The sequence below is a fragment of the Lissotriton vulgaris genome, chromosome 5, assembly GCF_964263255.1.
Source record: "Lissotriton vulgaris chromosome 5, aLisVul1.2, whole genome shotgun sequence".
NCBI classification, from domain to species: domain Eukaryota; kingdom Metazoa; phylum Chordata; class Amphibia; order Caudata; family Salamandridae; genus Lissotriton; species Lissotriton vulgaris.
This window is the reverse complement of record NC_141693.1, coordinates 1330042176-1330060442: the sequence shown is the minus strand read 5'-3', so window position 1 is coordinate 1330060442 and position 18267 is coordinate 1330042176. Positions and strand designations below refer to the sequence as shown.

The 18267-nt window shown below is 46.6% G+C and overlaps 1 protein-coding gene across 1 annotated transcript in view; it reads left to right on the top strand.

The window, feature by feature from the left end:
* SLC26A8 (solute carrier family 26 member 8) overlaps positions 1–18267 on the top strand; it is a 3386895-nt gene that overhangs the window by 1970078 nt on the left and 1398550 nt on the right. The window lies entirely within an intron of this gene.

Below are 18267 nucleotides of genomic sequence, written 5' to 3'. Positions count from 1 at the left end.
AAAGATGTCAGTCGTAGACCAAGTCTCTTGTAAACAGAGGATGTCAAACTTGGAAATGGATTCCCACCAACCAAGGGACGACACCTTCTGTCGCCAACCAGCAATATTCCAGCTCATAATTTTGAAACTAGGGACATCAAGAGCTTGCGCTGTGATCCCGGGGTCGCTTGGGGATACTGTGGTTGAAAGTGACACCTCTAAAATGACCGGTGGGACCAGTGGGGGGAGAATGACCCCATGATCTACATTCTGAGGTGGCTCTAAGGGATTAATGGTAGTAGTTGGTAGCGTCACCTCTAAATTGACCGGTGGAGCCAGTGGGGGGAGAATAACCCCATGATCTACATTCTGTGGTCGCTCCAAGGGATTAATGGTAGTAGGGGAGGATAACTCGGTAGGGGTTCCGGCCATTGACAAACACTCTACCGGTGGGTTTATCGGGAGTTTTACATTTTGCTCAACCTCTTTGGCCGTTAAACCTTTACAGGATTGTGTCGTTGACAATGACTCAGTGGCTGGGAGTAGTCAATCAACTCCATCCAGACAACTATAGTCACAAAAGGGGACAGTCAGGGGTAATGGGGCCGGTCTTACATCGTATCTTCTTTGTCTACCCCTCCGCTCAACCCTGTTCCAGTCATCTCTACCTCTACCATAGTTCATAGAATTGGGTGGAAAAAAGAAGGACAGGGGGAGGGTCTGGATGGTGGAGTCAAAAGATCTATTAAAGCCCTCACAAATATGCAAAATGGTTCTAGGATCTCTAGAATTAACCGTTATGCAATCCCATTTATGGTCTTAACAGTTTTACCCAACCAGGGAACCCTTCTAACCATGGTGATTTCATTGTGAAGGTGGGCCGGCAGGGGTCTGTTCCAATTGTATGTATAGGCATTTATATAGCGCACTACTTACCCGGAGGGTCCCAAGGCGCTTCGACCGCTGCGAAGCCCTTCCTGGCTTCCCTGAGAGATGGTCCCTTAATGGGTATCTCCAGGGTGAGACCAGGCATCCCCGGCGGTCTGGTGGGGCCGTTAGTGAAGATGAGGCAAGCTAATGCCCAGAGTTGCCGAGTGTGAACGCTGATCAGTGTGGGCACCGAGGCAAGAGAATTATCGAGTCCGCTGACCCTGGTCCAGAAACCTGCCGCGCCGGGAATCGAACCCTGGTCCCGGGCCGTCCTCTGCTCTCTGGTCTGCCGCCTCTAACCAGTGAGCCACACTACTTCACTATTGAGCCACTTAATAACCTTACTTTTTAGGTCATGAAAGGATTCAGCTTCCCCAACTTCCAGGGTGGGGGCTCCTGCTAAAACTACCATAAAGCGATTCGCTTCGGGTGGAAGATCTGGCAGACGTGGTCTAGGGACTCTGAGCTCTTTAACAGGAGAACCAGTTTGGCCATTATCGGTTAACCCATTGGCTATAACATTACGCGTTAAGGGAGCAGGTATTTGCAGAGAGGGGGCGATATTTATCGGGTTAGGACCCTGTGGGTCTATGGATTGATAGGTAGATTTTTGGGCCTCATTAACTAGTTGGGCGGTTGCCCCCCCTCTCACCCCCCTCCCCGGGGGGGGGGTCCAGGGATAGAGATGACAGTGTGCGTAGTGGTTGGGTTACCGGGCTTGTTGGAGTTTGCTAAATGGCAGCTGTGGCTTTCTCTATATTTAACAGTCTAAGTTCAATTCGATCCAATTTAGCTTCTAGGGGAAATAAGATTGATTTGAATAAGGCACCCAAACTTTCAGATGATACATCATTATTAAACAGGTTAGAAGGAAAGGATTGAGTTAAGGCAGATGGAGGAGGGGAGGTATTATGTTGTAACTTAGCTGATTTAGCCTTACTTCCAACTTTCTTATTGTAGACCCTCTTTCGTTTAGAGGTAGCTCCTTCTTTAACCCCCTGGGACAAGGTGTTATTAACAGAAACATCATGATCAGAGGTATTAAATACATGGTTATCCAAGATTAAATTAATTTCAGGAAGAATCTCATTGACCAAGATGTCCAATTCCTGGGTAGAGGGTTCATCTACTTCTGGGATGGTAGCTTGGCCAGCCACGCCGGGAGTAGCGGAAACAGGATCTACCGGTCTTTCGGGAGTTTTGGCGTTGGCAATTTGTCCCAGGGAGGATCTCTTAATAGCCGAAAGTTCTTGGGACAGGCGTTTTTCCAAGACAGTAATTTCGGTGTCGATAATAGAGTTAGCTCTAAAGAGGAATTTTTCCATACCTCCAGCTGTGGACCCTCCGACTACCGACGTCTTGCTCCTCGTTTCGCGTCCAGCCATGTGATACCGGTATAGCAGACAGACGTTTTCAAAAAGTCCAGAAGTAAGAGGGGGGCCCGGTCCCGCGTGCGCGGCAGTGGGCTGACCTAAGAGCAGGGCAGGGGTGGGGCGGGAAGAGTCGTAGGTGCGCTGGTGATTCGAGCGCTCTGCCTGCTGGGACTCGCAGTCCCGCGCCCAGTGTCCACACAAGCAATAGTCTCCCCAAATGGGTTCGAGCAGGTATTCTCCGGTCCGGTATCCAGCAAGAAGCGCTCCTCACATGGGCAGCTTCAGATTCTCCACAGAACGGCTGCGAGCGGCACCCCAACTTACTTATAGGTGTTTTCTAGCCACAATTCACCCATTTGTCTGTGGTTGTATCATTCATATTTTTCTCTAACCCCCCCCTTCAACAGGCACCAAGGGGCAATACGTCAGCCCACTTCAGCTATGCTTATGTTTTACGGTATGTTGCCCTTTCACAGTGAGCACATCTACACACAAAAAGTTCCCTTCTGTGCCAGGGAGTACTACGGTTCCTTGTGCATTTTTAAGACCACATAACATTTGTGCCTTTAGTCAATGTTTATTTGTTTTTTTACATTAACAAATTAAGGACAGTTTTCATAACAATTATGTTTTGCAGAAACCGTGATAAAACAAGAATTGCCAAATGGCTGGCAGAGAACACCAGACTAATTTGCTTTGCTAGTGTGTGTTCCCCTGTATCTAACGATTTGTTGCAACTTGATCCGGTTGTCAGATTGCAGGGAAAGAGGTGCCAGGCACCAGATAGCTGAGGGCTTTAGGGACATCTCCTGATCTGGAAATATCTGCTGCACCATCAGGTTGTGGTAGTATAGGTCCCAAGCTGCCATTTTACTGTCAAATTGAGCACATCTCTTATTCTGATCATTTCAGTGGAGGATTGAGTGAGTCTTCCTTTTTGACTGAAAGTCAATACACTCTAGTTACTTGGAGGCTTGCATCAACAGTGTGTGCCACATATCCATCCTGATCAAGCAGGTGAATCACGCATTGCTTTTGCTCCAGTATTTAAGCCCTACTCTCATGTGGTGGAGGAGATTGTTGAGAAGGAGGGGGTCAATAGGCCTGTGAGCAGGGAATTTTGTTCCTAATAAAGTAGAAAGAAGGCCTGCAACTCCTTAGGTCCCCAGCATTTGGTCACATCACGTATTTCCCTCAAAACATATTAAAAGAAGCAAAAGCACTAAGATGCATCAGCTCCTGCCAAGTGTTCCTGTCAGGCAGCTGATCTAGGCAGCTATGATATGAATTTTCCTGGGCACCAAAGGAGCACGAGACCGAGAAGTACATAATAATGTTTTTCTCACTGCTACTGATCTCTAAGGAGTTTAATCTTGCACCAGAAACCCTAGGGTATTGGCCAGCTCAAGGCTCACAGGTGTCTCAACCAGAACTGATGCTCTGCTTCCTAGGAAACTCATTTCCAAATTCTACCCTGACTAGCACCTATTATAAAGTGGGCATTGTGAAGAACAAGTAAGACTTGTCTGAGCCATCAAAGCAGGAGCAGCTGTGTGTGAAGTTAGCTCAACTCTCTGGGCAGCTAGATGAAGGTTTGCTTCTTTCCAATCCTCAATTCTTAGCCTGGGCTCCCTAAATACTAACGGTCAAGGATACTGCTCAAGTCCTTCCCTCTGCTCTTGGTGACCATTATGCTAGTCCCAGCATTCATAGGGCTTCTCTTGGGTTTCTATCCCTTCCACTCTTCCAATGTGGGTATCTCTCAATTTCCAGGCCACATCAGCAAGGTCATCAGTGATGGGCAGTACTCCCCTGCATCTATTGCCAGTCCCCTCCCTGCAAGAGAAAGTACTTGGGGAATCCATATGCAGACCCACATAAAGATCTACATAGTAATATCAGAAATTTTGAAGATCTGCATTTCACATGGCCGTGGCCAAGGGTTTGCAGACCTATCATTGAGGCCGCAGCATCCCACCGAAGAATGAAGACATTTATGCTTTGATGGCAGTCTTAGCTCCTTCACAGAAGCCTGCTTTGTCTAGCAAGCCCCAGATCTTTAAGCAGGATCATGAATCCTGGAGGAAACAACACTCGCAGCATGTACCCTTATGTATGTATTGGGGGTGTTAAGCGCTCTGCCGCGCTCTAGCTGAGTATAAAGGGGGTTTCCATGTTCCCTGTGCCTGACCTAGCTGTGCAATTTTCACCCTCCTGAGGCGGAAGCCGGGAGGTCCTCCTTTACAGACTTTACCTTGAGCATTTTTATTGTAAAAATTGTATTCTGCTTGATTTATTAAGCGTCTGAATTTTATTTCATGTTTGGCATTTTACCTTGATTTTCGAAGCGTTTTACCCGCCTGACATCCTTTCTCACCCTTCCACTACTCGGGCCACTCTCAGCTGAGTATAGACGCTGAGAGATCGGTCCCGAGGAGACGAAGTTTCCACAGCGGCCATATTGGGGGTGTTAAGCGCTCTGCCGCGCTCTAGCTGAGTATAAAAGGGGTTTCCCTGTTCCCGGCGCCTGACCTAGCTGTGCAATTTTCACCCTCCTGAGGCGGAAGCCGGGAGGTCCTCCTTTACAGACTTTACCTTGAGCATTTTTATTGTATAAATTGTATTCTGCTTGATTTAACAAGCATCTGAATTTTATTTCGTGTTTGGCATTTTAGCTTGATTTTCGAAGCGTTTTACCCGCCAGACATCCTTCTTCACCCTTTCACTACTTGGGCCACTCTCAACTGAGTATAGACGCTGAGAGATCGGTCCCGAGGAGACGAAGTTTCCACAGCGGCCATATTGGGGGTGTTAAGCGCTCTGCTGCGCTGTAGCTGAGTATAAAAGGGGTTTCCCTGTTCCCGGCGCCTGACCTAGCTGTGCAATTTTCACCCTCCTGAGGTGGAAGCTAGGAGGTCCTCCTTTACAGACTTTACCTTGAGCATTTTTATTGTAAAAATTGTATTCTGCTTGATTTAATAAGCGTCTGAATTTTATTTCGTGTTTGGCATTTTAGCTTGATTTTCGAAGCGTTTTACCCGCCAGACATCCTTCCTCACCCTTTCACTACTCGGGCCACTCACAGCTGAGTATAGACGCTGAGAGATCGGTCCTGAGGAGACGAAGTTTCCACAGCGTCCACATTGGGGGTGTTAAGCGCTCTGCGCGCTCTAGCTGACTATAAAAGGGGACGGCCTCCCTCCGCATAGCGGACGCGTTCAGCGGACGCGCCGGACCCACGCCGGAGTCATGCCAAAGTCCTGCCCGTCTGCCCCCGTCAGCGCCAAGGAGGCGCCAGGGGCCACACGTAACGTCTCCCTAATCAGAGGCCCCAGCCTGTCTAGGGCATGTCTACTTTCTTTGAATAACTTTTCTACTCATTGCCATGATGTTTTGAAACCTGATACATGGGACGGCCCGGTCTGTTGTCAACATTGTAAGGTGACACTTTGCCCGGAGCCAGCATCCAAAGGGAAGCCACGACCCATTGTTTTACGAGGGGGGCTTATTAACGCCAGATCAATGTGCAAGAATGCACAACATATCCATGACTTGATTACCGAGGGAGATTTAGACTGGCTCCTCATCACGCCTGATGTAATCCGGACATAGCTGTGGCCCTCCCGCAAGGGTTTCTAATCCAGCGTCTGGATAGGCAGGCGCAACGGGGATGGGGGCTGGCTATTATTTACCGCGACACTATGACATGTACTACTTATGAGCTGCCAGACATTAAGGGAGCAGAGGCCATGGCCTTTTGTTTAAATATCCATGACTCCCTGACTTTTTCTGGCGCCCTGGTATACCGCCCTCCGGGTCAACCTAAAGAATTCCTGGAGAGCATCGGGGATGTACTGAGCGATCTTACGCTCAGATTTTCCCATTTCACCTTGTTAGGGGATCTTAATCTCCATTTAGATTCCCCTAAAGAACCAGGGGTAACCTGTTTTATGGATATAATTAGTGTCCTTGGCTTAACTCTGTTGACGCAGGAACCCATACATATAGCAGGTCATATATTAGACTGTATTTGTTCCAACTCAGACATTCTGACCATTAAACCCCCCTATGTCCAAACCTGGTCAGACCACACATTTATTCCTTTTGACCTTGTATTAAAACATAATGTCCCAGTGAAAGCCATAAAAAGAACAGTGGGCAGTCATAAACCTGACTGGGAAAAATTACTTACCCAGCCAGATCTCCTGGAGAAAGTAATAGAGAGTAAACCCATACTAACTGGGCACACCTCGACAGACAATCAGCAGTTTTGCGAGTGGATTACGACACTAAGTAAGCAATCAGACCCAATGAACTTAAAAAAACTCAGGTTGTTTTAAAAATAAAAAGAGTGCCCCATGGTTCTCACTAGCCCTGAAGGTAGAGTTAGGTGAAGTAAGATCATTGGAACGTAGGTGGCGTAGGAATTACGAGGCTGATGCCCGTAGTATTTATAAAGCAGCCCGTAGGCAGTACCACGCCTCAATTAAATTGGCGAAAAAAGCTTACTTCTTAGAGGCAATAGCCTCCTCTGGAAATGGACAGAAAGACATATTTAAAATTGTAAACAGTTTCACAAACCCTAGAGCACTTTTACAGGAAATCCCCCCTTCCCTGCCTCTCTGCAACTCCATTGCTAATTACTTCGAAAAGAAAATTCTAGACATTGTGAAGGACTTTCCCCAACCAATACTGACTTCCTCTGATAAGGGAAGGATGGAATCAAGCAGGGAGAATAATTCTAACATGACCTGCTTTAACGTATTTGCCCCCATTTCCTTAGAGGAGTCACATCAGGCCATTCTATCAAGCAAATCTAGATCTCCTTTTGACCCCTGTCCTCCTTTGTTCCTAAAAGCCTTGGTCAATGAGGTAAACCCTATTATTAATGGCATCATCAACTCGTCACTTGTCACAGCTGAGATTCCCCGTGATTGGAAATTAGCAGCCGTTAAGCCCCTTCAGAAAAAATCTTTACCTGATCCGACCATTCTTTCGAACCTGCGTCCCATTTCATTGCTGCCATTGGTGTTTAAACTGACCGAATCTTTTGTTAATAAACAACTTACGAAATTCCTAGAAGACAATAACATCTTGCACGCCAACCAATCAGGCTTTAGGTCCAAACACTCTACTGAATCCGCCCTCTTGTTTTCGGCAGAGACCCTGCAAACTGCTATGGACCAAGGGAAGAAGGCCGTCCTGATACTACTCGACCTATCGGCGGCCTTCGATACGGTCTCACATACCATCTTTATTGACCGCCTACTCAACTCAGGGATAGGACTTGGTTCAAAAATTTCCTCAGCCAAAGACGTCAAATCACGGTACTGGAAGAATTTAACTCTGAAGAAAAATCCATCAGTACAGGGGTGCCTCAGGGCTCTAGTTTAAGCCCTGTACTCGTCAACCTATATATGGTCCCCCTGATTGAGCTTATCTCCTCTTACCAGATCAGCACAATATCTTACGCAGCTTATCCTGGTACTGGACAGGGAGCTGCCTGAAGCTGAAGAAAATATTAAAAACTGCCTCACTGCCACATTTGAGTGGATGAAGATCAACCACCTCAAATGTAATTCGGGGAAAACTGAAATATTGCCGTTCGGTCCCCAAAATTTGTTTTTCCCCAAACAGTGGTGGCCTGAAGATGCTGAAGCCCCTCCCAATACCATCTCCTCTGCCCGTAATTTGGGCGTTAAGTTTGATGATTTATTGTCATTCAAGCAACAAGCAATTGGTGTGGCTGGCACTTGCTTCCATATCATCAGAATGCTTAGGACATTTTTTGACCTTCTTCCATTGTCAACAAGGAGAACGGCAGTGGTGGCGCTCATAACATCAAGACTGGACTACTGCAATAGCCTGTATGCGGGAGCGAATAAATCTGTGCTCCACATGCTGCAGATGGTCCAGCATGCCACCGCTCGCCTGGTCCTTGGCTGGCCTGGAAAGTCATCTTCCTCGGCTGCACTTAATGCCCTTCATTGGCTCCCAATACATAAGCGTATTCTATGTAAAATTATTGTCATCACTTTTAGAGCTTTTCATTCACAAGGGCTTAGGTATCTGTCAAAAGGCTTTAAACGCTATTCACCCGTTCGGAGTTTGAGGTCCTCTAACCAGAATTTATTAGTAACCCCAAAATTCAGGCTTGCTACCAAAGGTGGGAAATCTCTTGCTGTCTTGGGTTCCAGAGCATGGAACAAACTGCCAAATCTGCTTCGGAAAATCCCAACAGAATCCCACTTTAGGAAAGCCCTGAAGACCTGGGTTTTCTCTCTTACTGATGCTGCTTGTAAAGCTCTAGTGTAAAGGGTGTAGTGTCCTTCGAACTGCTTCAGCTAACCGACCTGTTCCATCTGGGCTGGTATTAAGCGCCAAGATGCTCCTTGGAGTGGTAGTAGCGCTATAGAAATGTATTTTACATTACTTTTTTACATTACATATGATTGTCATTCATGAAAAGATGTATCGATCTAGCAATGTTTCCCATTACCATGCTGATGCATACATAAACATGGCTCGGGGCTGAACCTATGGCACATGTATGAGAAGCATTCCTTGCTAGAGTAGGCCTTTGAAATAGAAATGTTTATTCTCAACTTCTGCAAATAAACTGCTGAAAAGAAATTGCTGCAGGATAGGACAACCCTGCAGTACAAAATAGCTATGGTCACATCAAATTGCTGGGTTCCATCCAAGCAGTAACACTACTACTATTTTATGGTGGGAGACAAGCAGTAAAAGTACAGACTGCTTTGTTTCTAAACTCACTATAAGCCCCTCCCAGGATGTGTCACAAATCACGGCCCTTGTTTCGACCATTCCCTGTCCGCATAAGATCTTCACTAATACCTACTCACATCAATGCAGTGTCTAGGGAAGTAGCAGAATCTAATCTAGCTATAATCATACGTAATTTGCTCAAGCTTTGTTTCTTCATAAGCTATCACAAATCCTGTGCAGTGCCATCCAAGAGGATTCAGTTAATTGCCTGTTGAATGCCATTACGCTTCTAGAGAGGGTAATGGATATCACCCAGATAATAAATCATCTCTTGAACAAAGATAGTGGTGTTTCTAGGTGAGTCTAGGACTTTTGGCTTTCAGCACTGTATGCCAAGCACCATATAAATTCCTTAGAAGACCATCTGATTTAGCTTTGGTATAATTTGCTGGACTATTAGTCAAAGCATGCTCCAGTCATTACATCTTTGGTCCCACCTTGCAATTGTGGGTGCATGCTTCTAACTTCAGAATGAGATGTCTCTTGGTCTACCCTCTTCCCAACTTGTTGTTACAACCAATTCTTATGAAAATTGGCTCAGGGATTGCCTATCTGGATAGCTTCGTAAAGGGCCTTTTGGGACCAATCAGATTAGTCCATCCACACAAATATGCTAAAGCAAATGGTTATTGTTCTTATACGGAAAGGTTTCCTCGAGCAGTGGTAATGTAGGAAAACTAGTGGGCACTCCATGCTGCAAATCTGCAGGCTGGGAGTAGCGTTGTGAGAGTTGAAATTCCTTGAATGTTGTTTCTGCTGCCACACTATGAGAGCCAAAAACTCCAAGACAGATTAAACGGGTGGTTTCACTCTTTTATATATTCCATATAGGTATCATAACATAGGGCCCGGTAATCTCATTACCCACCACTTACATTCTCTCCCTACATTACACTTGTCACAGTTGACTGACCTTTTACCTAGATATTGCACTGCATCCAGAACGCGGGTTTTCCCTAGTTCGAAATCTCATACATTATGCATGAGGGTTCTTGGAATCACAGCAGGACTGTCATCTCCTGTATAAAATCTATGTACATAGTTCATGACCGACGTCATCCTTAGGCTGACACAGTAAGCCAGCAAGGTAGGACCCCTGGGGAGACCTAAGGGTATATATATACATCACATCTTGCTAAGATAGACAGAGGTGACCAAGACTTCCCGGCCGACACACTGACCAGAAACACTGCTATTCCTGCATGAAGACACTCCAGCTGGCAGTGGTCTAACACATCCCTTGCAGGATATCCAACTCGAGACCAGGACGGGGACCCACAGTCTCTCACTTCAGGTAATGGGGTTGGCTAAATCCTTGAGGGATTCTTGGCTTAACACCTACGTACATGCTAGGTACACTTAGGTACATCTAGCTAGGCAGGCATCGTAGGAGTATGCATCTTTTACCATGTGTTTTATATCTGCATATGTATTTATGACTGTAAGAAGATGGTAGAGCTATACCATCTATTTACCTTTCTCGTACTACTAATCGTTTATATGTTATACTGCCTAACGGTTGTTGCAGCTCATCTATTCTACACCAGCATAACAACTGTATAATAAATTCTTATTGAAAATGCCCAGCCTGTGTATTTCTCTGAGACAGACTAGGTGAGCACGAGTGTCTGAGCGAAAAGTAATATATTGTTTCCACAGTCCTGAGGGATCAGGAATGTCATGTTCGATGGTTGCCAGGAACTTTTCTCTCCTTGGTAAAAGGACATTCTAGTGGAACTGTGAGCTAGTTGGTACAAGAAGGTCAGCATACCCGGTGGGATTGATCAGAGTTTGTCTGACACCAATCCTACAGTGTATGTTGTCTAAACACGCAGATCCTGTATATGTTCTATAGAAACTACAAGAAAACTCTCCTCATGAATGGGAATGTTAATAAGGAGTCCTTCATTCCATCTTCAGGACCCATGGATCTCTGTAGAGGTCTTCATTACTTCACTGAACTCCATATGCAAACAGTTCACCTCATAGATGGGCAGGTGTGCCACATCCTTAGGGAACATGTTTTTGGATTGGACAACGGCACGTCAGTGTACCATTTATTTGACTCCTCTGCTCAGCTGTATCAGATACTCTCCAAAATCTCAATCCTGCGTCTCAAATTCACCACAACCAGATTGGGTTCTTATACTGGCTTCACCAACTTCAGAGGGATCCAATTCAACTTCCCACAAGAGAGAGCTTCCTAACCAGTGATGTGAAGGAAAACTACCCCTTTGCTTCCTCCAAAAGAGCAACTTAAGTGCCTGTTTCCAAAGGAGTTAGATTTTGTTATGTCCTCTGTCAACAGAGAATCAGGAGTTCCAGGTGGCTGACAGGAAATTGTACAGCTGAAGTACAAGAGAAAATTGCTAAAGTTCTGCTGTTGAGCTTTACCAAGACCAATCAAACCACGTTCTTGCTTTGTTTATTACATTATTACTTTTTCTCAGCATGTATCTGATTTAGGCGCAGAGTTGTACACCTGCAGAACTACTTAGGTCTTGCTTACAGTAGCACAGTTTTTTGTTTTTCTGGTGGAAAGTCCTGATTGTGTCTTAAATGAGATTATGAATATTTACCTCAAGCGCAGTAGGGCTCAGTGGTTCTCTCATCTGCATTCTCTAACCTTTGGAGGAAACAGTGCTATCCAAAGCAGTGTACTGTCTCAGACATGTTTATGCAAGGAGTCTAAATTGGCCACACCACATGCCTACCACTAATATTACACTCTTGAGACATCCTGCCTGTGCAGTGCAAATGTGGTCACTCATTTTTGCTGCCGATGTGACTAGACCTAATCTACCCAAAGCTACTTTTTTCATTTCCCCGCATTAATTTTGCATCAATTTCTTTCTCAATGTGACATCCACCTACACATTGAGAATGGAGAAGAGCTAGGACACAGAGAAGAGGTAACGTTTTGTGATTTCTGTTATCAACTTCCTCCTGCTGATCCCTAATCCTTCAGCCACAAAGGCTTTCGAGACGTTTTGCGAAAGGAATGCAATTTATATTAAGACGTATCAGCACAACTGAGACCTTGAATCTTTCAATATTGATCAGTCCATATTCATCAGCCCATATTCATCAGCTATTGCTTCATGTTAACTGTCATTTATGATATATGGAATCTTTGGTGCAAAAACCAGATGAGTCCTGATATGAAAGGTTGCTTCCTTGTGTGATCCTTAATCACCACTACATGATTTTGTTAAATAGATGTGAAATTTGAAAAGTAAATCTATAATTCCCAAAATATTCTTACCCCGACAATACAGGACAATACAGTATTAGCTTATTTTGAGGAGTCAAAATATTTGCAGGGTCATATTTATCATCTCGATGTGATGTACCACCTCCCTTGCGTGTTGTGCAGCTGAGAACGGAATATATACTATTTGTTGCAAATGACCTGCTTGATGGGTGAGGATTTTAAATAAGGGCTTCTTAGAAATCCTGGCTTTTCATTATGTTTATTACATCTACTTTCTGAGGCCCAGTCCCGCTTCACTGTCTTCTTTCCAATTGTCCCCTTTTTTAGGTCGAGCCTAGCGGCAGCGCGCATGCACAGCTCACTCTGCGAGACTGCTGTAGGAGAGTAGGGGAGAGAAGCCAGCGCCCACTCTACACCCATATTTTTCATTGACTTGTGTCATTGTCTTTCCTAAATGCTGTCTTTGGATTCGTTAATAGGCTTGTAAGTCCCTCCCTAGCACAGCCTTGTCTTCATTTCTACCCTCCTATGGCTACTGGCCCCTTTACTTTGGTTGTTACATGGGACCTGTTATTTAGTCTGTAAGCACTATTTACTTTTTTGAGTTTCTCTTACTACAGGCCGGACATGCGCTACTTCAGCTGCAACTGCTTGTGTTTTTTTAAGTAGCACGGCCGCACTCATAACATGGGCGCCTGCTTTCAATCACATTAACCCAGCATTATCTTGTGTCTGTTTCAACCCCCAAGTAAAATGATTTGGAAATTCAAGGTAGCACATAATCCTGTGCTTATAGGTTAAAGCTGACAACAGCACATCTGAGTTACATGTCATCTGCACTAAAGCCACACGATGTTTTTTTTTCAAAAGCCTGTTTTTATTAACAACAATGCCACCACCAATACCACCACTACCAATACCACCACCATCAATACCACCACCTCCAATACTACCACCACCACCAATACCACCACCACTTTCAATACCACCCTCTCCACCACCACCAATACCACCAATACCACCACCAACCCCACCACCATCAACACCACCAATACCACCACAATCAATTCCAATACCACCACCACCAATACCACCACCACAAATACCAATACCACCACCAATGCCACTACCAATACCACCACCTCCACCACCGCCAATACAACCACCAACAATACCACCACCAATATCACCACCATCAATACCAATACCAATACAACCACCAATAACTCCACCACCAATGCCATCACCAATACTACCAATACCCCCACCACCAATAGCACCGATACCACCACTACCACCAATACCATCCCACCACCACCAATACCAACCCACCACCACCACCAATACCAATACCACCACCAATACCACCACCAATAGTAATACCACTACCACCAAGTCAAGTCAAGTCAAGTCAGAATTTATATAGCGCACTACATACCCAGAGGGTCTCAAGGCGCTGGAGGAGGAGGGGGGTTTACTTATCGAATATCCAGGTTTTAAGCTGTTTTCTGAAGGCTAGGTGATTTTGGGTAAGGCGGAGGTGGATGGGAAGGGAATTCCAGGTTTTGGCCGCTAAGTAGGAGAAGGATCTTCCCCCCATGGTGGTTTTGTGGATGCGCGGAACGGCGGCGACGGCTTGGTTGGACGAACGCAGTTGATGGGTGGGGGGTAGAAGGAAAGGCGCGTGTTGAGGCAGCCAGGTCCTAGTTCGTAGAGGGCTTTGTGTGCGTGGGTGAGGAGACGGAACGTTATCCTTTTGTTGACGGGGAGCCAGTGAAGGTCTTTCAGGTGGTCGGAAATGTGGTCTGTGCGGGGGATGTCTAGTATGAGTCTGGCTGAGGCGTTTTGGATGCGTTGGAGTTTTTTCAGCAGTTTTGCGGTGGTGCCGGCGTAAAGGGTGTTTCCGTAGTCAAGACGGCTTGTAACTAGTGCATGGGTGACCGTTTTTCTTGTTTCGGTGGGGATCCAGCGAAATGTTTTTTTGAGCATGCGTAGGATGTTGAAGCAAGATGATGAGACGGCGTTGACTTGTCTGGTCATCGATAGAGAGGAGTACAGAATGATGCCCAAGTTCCGTGCGTGGTCCGTTGGTATGGGAGCTTTTCCTAGGGCCGTTGGCCACCAAGAGTCGTCCCAGGCGGAAGGGGATGGTCCTAAGATGAGGACTTCCGTTTTGTCCGAGTTCAGTTTCAGACGGCTGTGTTTCATCCACTCGGCTACTTCTTTCATCCCTTCATGTAGGTTGGTTTTGGCGGTGATTGGGTCTTTGGTGAGGGAGAGGTTCAGCTGAGTGTCATCAGCGTAGGAGATGATGTTGAGGTTGTGTTGGCGTGCGATGGTTGTGAGGGGGCTCATGTAGACGTTGAAGAGGGTGGGCCTGAGTGATGATCCTTGCGGGACGCCACAGATGACTTCGGTGGCCTCTGATTTAAAAGGGGGGAGGCGGACTCTCTGAGTTCTTCCAGCGAGGAACGAGATGATCCAGTCCAATGCTTTTCCTTGAATGCCGATGTTGCTGAGGCGTTGTATCAGGGTGCTATGACAGACTGTGTCGAAGGCTGCAGATAGGTCAAGGAGGATGAGGGCGACTGTGTCTCCGTTGTCTAGTAGTGCTCGAATGTCGTCTGTAGCTGCGATGAGGGCGGTCTCGGTGCTGTGTTTGGCTCGGAAGCCGGACTGTGAGGAGTCGAGAGATTTATTGGTTTCGAGGAAGGCGGCGAGCTGGTTGTTGGCGGCTTTCTCAATGACTTTGTCCGGGAATGGTAGGAGCGAGATGGGGCGGTAGTTTTTTAGTTCGGTGGGGTAAGCTGTGGGTTTCTTCAGAAGGTCGCTGAGTTCTGCGTGTTTCCATTTTTCTGGGAATGTTCCGGAGTTGAGGGAGTTGTTGATGACTTCTCGGAGATTCGGTGCGATAATGGAGTCTGCTTTGTTGAAGATGTGATGGGGGCATGGGTCGGTAGGGGATCCTGCGTGGATGGAGTTCATCAGGGGAATGGTGTCTTCTGTGGTGATTGGGTTCCAGTTGAGAAGGTAATTCGGAGGAGGTACAGGTTCGGAGGTGAGAGGGGGTGATTGGTATACGGGTTGGTTGTCAAAGCTGTTATGAATGTCGGCGATTTTGTCATGGAAGAATGAGGCGAGGGAGTCGCAGAGGGCTTGAGAGGGTGTGATGTCGTTGGAGCTGGCGGTGGGGTTGGTGAATTCTTTGATGATGTTGAAATGTTCCTTGCTGTGGTGTGCGTTGTTGTCTAGTCGGTCTTTGAGTGCTGATTTCTTGGCTGTCCGGATTAGTTGGTGGTGTTTGCGGGTGGCGTTTTTGAAGGCGTCTCTGGTGCTAGTGTTTGGGTCTTTTTTCCAAGTTTTTTCAAGGGAGCGACAGAGTTTCTTACACTGGCGTAGCTAGGGGGGGCGGTCCGCCCCAGGCGGCGCTAATTTGAAGGCGGCGGTCGAGAGGCACTGGCCCGTTGCGTCGGCCTTTATAATTTATTTGGGGACATTGACTTCTGTCAGTCAGTGTCCTCAAATACATTATAAAGGTCGCCGCAATGGGCGGCCTGTGCCACGCGGCCGCCGTTTTGCACGCGCTGCTCCAGCATGCTGATTGCTGATCTCAGCTCTGCGCAGGCGCAGCAGCACCGCACCGCACGTCAGAGCCGGTGCCCTCGAGCTCTCCTGACCCCAACGTGACAATGCGCGGTAGTTATCTACGGAAGCTCCCGAGTTCTTCAGTTGTGCCTCCAGTCCCTGTGCTGCTCAAACGTGTTTGACTTCGAGCCTGCAAGGTGAGGGCATTTTTGTGGCGGCGCTGGCCAGAGTGTTGGCAAAAAAGCAGAAAGTCCTGCCCTGGCCTGCACGCAACTTGAAATCTTGGCACCACCGCTCGCAGCCTTCCCTCTTTCACGGTGAGATTAAATTGAGCGCCACCGGGCACTGGATGCTGCTGTACACCAAGGTGTCCTGTTCAGCGCATTTGTACCAAACATGTCTTATCTGTTTCACTGTAAAGAACTAAGAAGCTCTGACCCCCTGAGTTTCCTAAGGCTAAATGTTAGAGATTGCGTTCTTCCAGACTTATGTTAGGTTATGCCTGCCAGCTAAAGACAAACGTTGCCTGAAATGCTCCAATAATAAAATTTGCATAGCTTGCCGATGTGAGAAGATGAAAATATATTCACATTTAGAGGTGCGTTTAAAGGCTCTGTGTCTCTATTCAAATTGTTTTTTGGGGAATGTGCTTTGCAGGGCATCTGTCAAGCAGCCTGTCTTTTCGTCCTTATTTACTTTTTTTAATTGAAAACCTTACGTATGTGGGTATAATGTTTACAAAAATATGTTTAGTTACATACACAAGGTTTGCAATTTAAAAATGTAAATAGGAAATTGAGTTTGTCTGCCCTGATATTGTGACCATGCCAGAGGATTCACCATCAGTGAAATAGCATGGAGTGCTAGCTCTGCCACGTCCTCCACTTCTGCGTAAACTAATTGCTTTTAGGCGCTTCATAGAGCCGCGCCGGGCCTGGGGTCGTGATTGCAAAGCTTGGTTTGCCGGTGTCTTTTGGTAGTGAAGGATTTGCAGGGTCTGTAAAACATGAGTCAGGGCCCGGTAGCGTCAGGGTGCTGTAGGGAGCTCGGGTACCAGTCCTGGAAGCCTAACTGGACAGAGCAGAGCCGGGCCAGACAGCGCAGAGAAGCACTTATTTATTGTTTATTAGTAACCAGGGGTTACTTTTTAATGATGGTGCATGTCAGGATGATGGTTTATATGATTGGTACATGTTTTTAATGATGCTGCTTTTCATGTTTTATGGACATTTGTCTTAATAAACTTCATAATTACTCCTACAACCTGAAGAGACTAGACTAGATAGGAAGCACTATATGTCTTCAAGGCACACGCTGCTGAGCTAGGGGATCTAGGGGATCGGCTCATCGAAGCGCAACAGCTCCACCTATTCAGAGTGCACTGAGGGGCAAAGTGATCCTGGAGAGAGCTCCTGAACTCACTCTTCGCGTGTTTGTGATGGCTGAGCGAGGTCCTGCTACCTCTTGGGAGATAGCTAACCGAAGATAAGCATTTTTTTGTAAGCGTCTGCCCTCATACAGTGCAAAACATGGAAGGTTGTATCGTATGTTATGTAGTGCTTCATACTCATGACAAGGCCACTAAGCGCTCTCATGTGAATATGGGGGCACTGGAGACTTTGCTTCCCTTGCAAGAGGGCCGCCTCCTTAAAAGAGCGCGAGGATCGAAGAAGGTTGGGATTTAGATTCTGGAGAGAGGAGAAGGGGAGGAGTGTGCTGAAAGCCGAGGTGTCTGGGGAATAGAAGAGCCCACTGAATGTAGACGTCTGTGTGAGGAGTTTGTAGGACGAGTCTGTGGAGTGGAAGAGACTGGGGACTGGGAGAGTCTGAGGAGTGGAACATGGAAGAGGGTGTGTTTTGGAACTGGAAGAGGCTGCAAGTGAAGATTCTGGGTAGGGAGATTCTGGGGAGTGGAAGAGGCCGAAGACTGGGATAGGCTGCAGAGTGGAAAAATGCAATAAGTCTCGCCTTTCATTAAGATAAAGCCATTTGCTTTTGTTATACAATACCATTAGCCAAGCAAATGGCTTTTGAACGTAATCAAAGGCGAGACCTGTTGCATTTTGAATGCTTGCTTTTCGAGTGCATCTGCCACAACATACCACAGAATCCACCCTTGTTTTCCATTGAATGGAGGTGCCAGTTACCTAAAGAATGTAACTGAAACATGCAAAACCCATAGGTTTATATTATGGATTCGGAGTACTGTCCCAGTCTGTGCTCAAAACGGTGACAGTGTGCTGTAATACGAATATTTGATCCCCCTGCAGGCTTGCATGATCGAGGTAACTATTAGCTATTAGCAGCGATACTACATGTCTCTCTGACCTCTTTCAGGTGCTCGCCGTTCTTTTTCCCCAGCACCCCCTACCTCCTCACCCCCCCCCCCCCGGGGGG